An 8,391-nucleotide genomic window follows, 5' to 3' on the forward strand; every position below is an offset into this window, starting at 1 on the left:
CAGTATGTCTTTTCCTCGAAGGGTTGTGTCCCCCCATTTTTCATTCACACAATTGAACCCAACAATCCCCCACATGAATGGGGAATTACTACTCTTTATAAAACTTTTACGAAAAAGTATGTGATCAGCAAGCAAGGACTGATTACTCAGGATAAATGGGTTTCCCTTTAAACTTTCCATAGTAAACATGCATCGGATGCACTCGGTCAATCAGTAGATTTGATATCTTTGAACCATCTAGCTTTAATGTACACCTAGACAATACATGTCACACAACCAGCCTTTTACTGTTTATGGTTCTTACGATTTTGTTTGTTTCAGCCATGAACACGTCCTGGTCTCATGAGGGCTTAGAGAATAAGCCTTTACTAACATTCTACTTGAAGCGGATTTCACTTCACCCTCACATAGATGATTTATAAACATTCAATCCTATAGATTAAACTATTTGGTCAAATCTGCTAAATTTAAATAATCATTAAAAGACTTTACACTATATGTCTTATTCTTGCTTACTAAACATTGTCTACATCATGAGAATGGTTGGGTATATTGACAATGTTGAACCAGTCAAACACAACTTTGTTTGATCTCCTTGAACCTAGCTCTTGGGATCTCCAGTCTGCTAGGTAGAGTTACCGCCATGCTGACTTGTCCTAGATCGTAAACCCATTTTCTTGAATGTTCTCTCAACTCCTTATCTAGATAGGCTTTTTGTTAGTGGATCCGACATATTATCCTTTGACTTTACATAGTCAACAGTGACAATTTCATTAGAGAAAAGTTCTCTAACGGTATTATATCTCCGTCTTATGTAATAAGATTTACCATTATACATCATGCTCCTTGCCCTACTTATTGTCGCTTGACTATCACAGTGTATACATACTGGTGCAAATGATTTAGGACAATAAGGAATATCTTCTAAGAAATTTTAAAGTCATTCTGCTTCTTCACCGGCTTTATCTAATGCGATAAATTCTAATTCCATCGTAAAGTGAGTAATACATGTCTGTTTGGATGATTTTCAAGAGACTGCTTCTCCACCTATAGTAAACACATATCCATTTGTGGATTTTACTTCATTCGATTTGGTGATCCAATTTGCATCACTATATCCTTCAAGTACCGCAGGATATTTATTATAATACAAAGCATAGTCTTGAGTGTATTTAAGATACCCCAAAACTCTTTTCATTGCCATCCAAAGAGTTATATTGGGATTACTCGTGTACCGACTCAACTTACTAATAGCACATGCTATGTCTGGTCATGTACAATTCATTATATACATTAAACATCCCAACACTCTTGCATAGTCCAACTGTGAGTCACTTTCACCTTTCTTTTTTTAAAGTGCAAAGCTTACGTCCAATGGATTCTTGGCAATTCCAAAATTTAAATACTTGAATTTGTCAAGTACTTTTTCAATGTAATAAGACTGTGATAATGTCAACCCTTGGGTAGCTCTATGGATTCTTATTCCTAAGATCGCATCCGCAACTCCAAGGTCTTTCATGCCAAACTTGCTCTCAAGCATTCGTTTCGTAGCATTTATGTCATAAATGTCTCTACTGATGTTCAACATATCATCCACATACAAACAAATAATAACCTTGTGATTTGGAGTGTCTTTAATGTAAACACATTTATCACATTCGTTTATCTTAAACTCGTTTGCCAACATGGTTTGGTCAAACTTCGCATACCACTGTTTAGGTGCTTGTTTTAGTCCATAAAATGACTTAACAAGTTTACACACCTTATTTTCTTTTCCTGGAACCAAAAAACCCTCAGGTTGTTCCATGTAAATTTCTTCCTCCAATTCTCCATTTAGGAATTTTGTTTTCACATACATTTGATGGATTTCAAGACCATATACCGCCACTAAGGCAATTAATATCCAAATTGACGTTATCCTCGCTACAGGCAAGTATGTATCAAAGTAATCAAGGCTTTTCTTTTATTTAAAACCTTTTACTATAAGTCTTGCCTTGTATTTGTAAATAGTACCATTCGCTTTTATTTTCCTTTTGAATATTCATTTAAAACCTAAAAGTTTATTTCCTGGAGGAAGATCAACCAACTTCCACATATGGTTGCTTAAGATTGAATCAATCTCACTATTGACTGCCTCTTTTCAAAAGGATGAGTCTGAAGATGACATCGCTTCTTTAAATGTTTGAGGCTCATTTTCTAAGAGAAATATTACAAAATCCGATCCAAACGAAGTTGACGTTCTTTGACGTGTACTACGTCTTGGATTTTCATCATTATTTACATCCTCAGTTGGTTCATCTCGAGGTTATTTAAACCCCCCACTATACTATTCATGTCTAGTTTTATACGGATAAATATGTTCAAAAAATTCAACATTATCTAATTCAATTACCGTATTTTCATTGATAATCGGATGTTTGGATTTATGAATCAAAAATCGACATGCTTTACTACTTTTAGCATATCCTATGAACACGCAGTCCACTGTCTTCAATCCTATTTTCACCTTTTTAGGCATAGAAATTTGGACTTTCGCTAGACACTCCCACACTCTGAAATATTTCAAGTTGGGTTTCCTTCCTTTCCATTTTTTATATGGAATTGGTTGTGTCTTACTATGGGGAACTCTATTGAGTATTCGGTTAGCTGTAAGGATAGCTTCCCCCCACAAGTTTTGCGGTAAACCTGAACTTATAAGTAAGACATTCATTATTTTATTTAAGGTTTGGTTTTTCTTTTCTGCAATTTCATTAGATTGAGGTGAATACACGGCCATAGTTTGATGGATAATTTCATTCTCTACACATATTTCCACAAAGGGATATTTATATTCTCCGCCCCTATAACTTCTTATAGTTTTGATCTTTTTCTCTAACTAATTTTCAACTTCTGTTTTATATTGCCTAAACACATCTATTGCTTCATCCTTACTGTTTAGCAAATAGACATAACAATATCTAGTGCAATCGTCAATAAAAGTTATAAAATAATTTTTTTTACCATGAGATGGTGTTGAATTCATATCATAAATGTCAGTGTGTATTAAGTTTAAGATATTGAAATTCCTTTCAACGAGCTTATCAGATGCTTAGCATACTTTGATTCCACACGTGTTTGACATTTTGATTTATTGCACTCAAAGTTTGGCAAAACTTCTAAGTTAATCAGTTTTCGCAATGTTTTATAATTGACATGTCCTAATAGTTCATGTCACAAATCATTAGACTCAAGCAAGTAAGAAAAACTGAACTTTTATTGATTTCAACATTCATTACATTCATTTTGAATAGGCCCTCAGTGATGTAGCCTTTTCCTACGTACACTTCTCCTTTACTAATTACAATTTTTTCGAAAAGAAATAAATATTTGAATCTATTTTTGTCTAGAAGTGATAAATAAATCAAGTTCTTCCGTAACTTCGGTACATAGAAGACATTGATCAAAGTCAACACTTTGCCTGATGTTATTTTCAGGCAAACTTTTCCTGTTCCTTCAACCTTTGCAGTTTTGGAGTTGGCCATACATATCTTCTCTTCGCCTTGAGCGGAACCAAAAGCAGCAAACAACTTTTTACTTGCAAATGCGGTGCGTGGCACCAAAATTCATCCACCACTCTCTAGAATTTTCCACCAAGTTGCATTCAAATAGCATAGCACACAGATCGTCCATTTCTTTCTTGGATTCAACCATATTTGCTTGGTCCTTCTTTTTTCCTTTCTTTGGGGCACGATAATTTATTGACTTGTGGCCAATCTGGCCACAGTTAAAGCATTTTTTCTTGAATTTCTTCTTAAGTTGATTGCTTTCATGTCCATCTTTCTTTCGCTTTTTAGAGTTGTTGTGGTCGTCTTCTACAATATTTGCTCCACTTATTTTAGAATTTTCTTTCGACCTTCTTTCTGCGTCTTTGTTATTTTCTTCAATGCGTAGTCTTACTATAAGATCTTTGACTAACATCTACTTTTGCTTATGTTTCAAGTAGTTCTTGAAATCGTTCCAAATAGGTGGTAACTTCTCTATTATCGGCGTGACTTGAAATGCCTCATTCACGATCAAACCTACAATAAAGTTTATGTGAATATCAAGAACAATTTTAATATGTTCAACTAAGGTATTCATCAAACTTATACCTTCCGTGGGGAGATCGTGGATGATCACTTGCAGTTCCTGGACTTGAGATACAACAGACTTGCTGTCAATCATTTTAAACACAAGGAATCCTACAACGAAGAACTTCTTGGTTCTAGCATCCTCAGTCTTGTATTTTCTTTCTAGCGCACCCCACAACTCTTTTGCCTTCTTTATTCCACTATACACGTTGTACAGTTAATCTTGGAGGTCATTTAGAATATAATTCCTGCATAGGAAATCAGAGTGTTTCCACTCCTCCATTACGACAAATTTCTCCTGGTCCGAAGTTCCCTCGGGCACCTCTGGAGCTTCTTCAAATGTAAATCTTTGAAGACATAGAGTTGTAAGATAGAAAAACATCTTCTGTTGCCACCTTTTGAAACAACACTTGTGAATTTTTTGGGTTTCTCCGCTGGTGCCATTGCCTGCAGAGCACTCGTACGACTTGTTGTGGCAACATTAGTTGCTGCCACAGTTGTTGCAGCACCATTCACTTGACTGTCAGAAGTCATTTTTCTGTCACAACAAGACAGTAAATTTAGTATATTGAAGTACTACTTATAAAGTTGCAGCAATTTTAAACACTCCTCGTTTCTAGCTTAACGATGAAGTTTTTATGACTTCCAATCATCAACTGAATGATCTCTAACTTGTGGTGAAGATTTTATTTCTTCAAATCACTTGTTAAGTTCAAACGGAATAGAAATCTTAAAGCTTTAATATCCAAAAACCAAATAATATAGATTATAAAAAAAAACTTTAGTGAAAAGAAAATTTCACCAAACAAGCAAAATTTCCCCCCTCCCCCCAAGTTATTTTCTTAAGATTGTTGCTTTGGGTACACAATTTGTATGTTAGTTCACTAAACTTCAACACAAGTTCAACACTATATCAAGAACACCTATGAAGTCTTTAACACCTTCAACATAAGTTCTTCAAGAACTATCAAAGAAGTGTGTTATTTAAAGAAATAAGATAAAACAGAATAAGCCAAGTCCTCCGAATTCACGGAGTGTCCTTAAGAAAATAATTCCCCTCAAGTACCCGTGGTTGCGGAATTTTTCTCCTAGGATAAAATGGCTTCACAACCAGAATGTAGTGGTACCTCAAACTATCTGGTTTTCTTCGAACTCACACAACGGGAGATGATCACACGGAGTTTTTTTGGAAGAAAGAGATCGTTTTTCTTGTGCAGAAATTTTTTATACTACCTGAGAAAAAAAGTTCAGGTATTTATAGCCATCGAATGTCCCTTCGGAAAAGAAGCAATAGTTTATGAAAGGGTGTATCATTTTGGAACAGTCATGTCTGTTCATTCCGAAACAATATGTCTTTTCTTAACAGTCACATTCGATCGAACAGTCACTCTTTTTCCGAAATAGTGTGTCTTTTCCTCGAAGGATTGTGTCCCTCCATTTTCCATTCACACAATTAAACCCAACATTGACTTCATGTTATATTTAATTAACATAATCATCATGTTGAATTACTCATAAATTATGATTTCAAAGCTATTAAACAGAAAGAGACGGGGGGGGGGGTACATTTTCAGAATTATGACGTGCAAGTCATCACAAATCATATAAGTTTATGTTATATTCAACCTAGTTGTTTTACTGAGTTAATATTCACACTAGTCATGACATATCGATATGAGTTCATCCTACATTCAACTCAGTAATGCTATTGAATTAATATTCACACTAAGTGCAAGTCATTACAGATCGTATAAGTTCATGTTATATTCAACCTAGTTGATTTTCTGAATTAATATTCACACGTCATGACATATCGATATGAATTGATGCTTCATTTAAATCAATTATGCTATTGAATTAATATTCACACTAAGTCATGATAAACTGACATGAATTTATGTAATATTCAACTTAGTTATCCTATTAGATCAATATTGACACAAATCATATTGAATCATTGTGATTCAAAACGATGTCAAAGAGGAGCTTTAATTTCTCAATGTTCTACTTTTATTTGAAGCTGATAGTTGTAGCAGGTGGGAGGTGGTTCGAGGGGTGGCTATGGATACGTGGCAAAGTCAAAAATATTGTTAAGATTGTTTAAAATTTAATAGAGAAAATACCTAATTATCTCCTGAACTATACCCAAAAAGGTTACGACACACCTCAACTTAATGGGGGCTTATTACCCTTGAACTAATTTAAAGTGTAATTTTGACATCCTTAGTACCTACGTGGAACATACGTGGCACACACGTGTGCCTAAGTGGACACTTCAGTGTGTTGTACCACGTAGGCACTAAGGGTGACAAAATTACACTTTTAATTAGTTCAGGGGTAATAGGATCCCCTTTAAGTTGAGGTGTGTCATAGACTTTTTAGGTATAGTTCAGGGTAATTGGATATTATCTCAATTTAATATATATAAGAATGAAAAATAAATTTTGATCTATATACTTCTTATAATATATATAATTTTTTGATAAAAAGTGCTTAACTGGTCACCTTTTACTACATGTGCCTATGATATTATATTAATCGAGAATTCAATACAGCTAAATTTGTAGATGGGTAAAGAACACACGTTTCAATATAGCCTTATTTAAGGTTCGGTTCATGTAACACCCTGCATTTCGAGCTAGAGTAAAAACCATGACTTTGACGCATTGATAATCCCAGAGCCTTAAATCCTATGCCAATTTAGAATATTAATCAATTATGTAGTATGTGAATCCATTTGAGCATGAATTTAGACCATAGAGGTCCTTCAACTCAAGGACAAGTTGAAACTATTTCGATCAATTAAGTTTTAGAGGATGTTGTAATTTGTGTCAGCTTCCATCGACCATAACTCTTTGTATATGTTGAATTAGAGAGCCTACTATGTGTCAAATGGTAGGTCTTCGAGTTAAATTTCAAACGATACCAATTTTTCTAAAATCCGACACCCGAGCAAGAAGTTATGGCCTTTCAAAGTAGTATGCGTCGCAAAACCAATCGCACATGGCCACTGAAAAGCATATGCAATAGCATATGCGGCGCCTATGTAAATATAGGCGATATCATATGTGGTACCTATGTAAATATAGGTGATATCATATGCGGCGCATATCTTATGGCTTCAAGTGACTTAAACACTCCATTTTTGGGGCAAAATGGTCCTTTTCCCACCCTTATTCAGCCATAAACACGAAATTCAGTCCCCAATTCTCCAAAATACATCCACATTCATCTAAAAATTCTCAAGAAAAATCCCAAGGGTTTCAAACTAAAAACTCAAATAAATCAAGATTTAACCGTGGGTTTTCAAAATTGATTAGAGATTCGGAATCTCCAATCCACAGGCTTTAAGAAGCACCCATTATTTTCCGAAATAGAGGTATACGGGGTTTTCCTAAATTCTCATGGGCATATAAAAATCATGTTTTAGAATGGGTTTTTTGAATCTATGTATATATTCATGTATTAAATGTTTTAACATCATTGTTTTGGTCTTTTGACCTTCCCCAAAGTGATTTGAGAATATGAATGTATGAAACCATGTATTTAAGAATGAATTCTTGATGAGAACATGATTTTCGGTGAATTCTCTCTTATTATGAATTTTTTCAGATTTCTCATAGCTTATGAATTGTTTTGCAATGTATCCTTGAAAAGCACTATATGAAATGATTGAACTCTTGTTATGATTTAAAGGTGGTTTTAAATCACTAAAGAGGAAATCTAGCATGAATGTTTAATGTTCATAATGCATGTAATGAAAGAGTGCATGGATTTGCTAAAGGCACTAGACCACCGTACGTTGATGAAGTTTTTGCATGATTTTGACTTGAGTTTCGAAACGCGAAATCTTCTATATCAGTTGCATGTTTCTAGTGGTCTAAATTATGCTTTAAATGAAAGATTTACCTTAATGTATTATGGCTCAGAAATCATGACTTGCAAGTCTTGGTATGACGATACCAAATCAGACCAATGCCACATCAGACTCAGACTAATGGACATTTCAGACTATCATGATTTAGACATTCAGAATGTTGCATGTACAGAAAAGGTTAAAAATGGGCATACAGAGATGTTAGGTGGTTCCCTGAAGAGGGCTTGAGTTCAAGCAACTCATTGCCTAAAATCGTGGTTTGCTGATCCGAGTATATTATTATATGCTGACTTAAGTGTCGTGTGGCATATCAAATTCAAGAACTCCAACCCTTGCAGCATACTCGGGTTGGAGGCTTCCCCGCTGAGTCAATGGTGGATTCCGTTTCTCCCATGGAATATTAGA

Source organism: Capsicum annuum, chromosome 12 (assembly GCF_002878395.1).
Source record: "Capsicum annuum cultivar UCD-10X-F1 chromosome 12, UCD10Xv1.1, whole genome shotgun sequence".
Taxonomy (NCBI): Eukaryota; Viridiplantae; Streptophyta; class Magnoliopsida; order Solanales; family Solanaceae; genus Capsicum; species Capsicum annuum.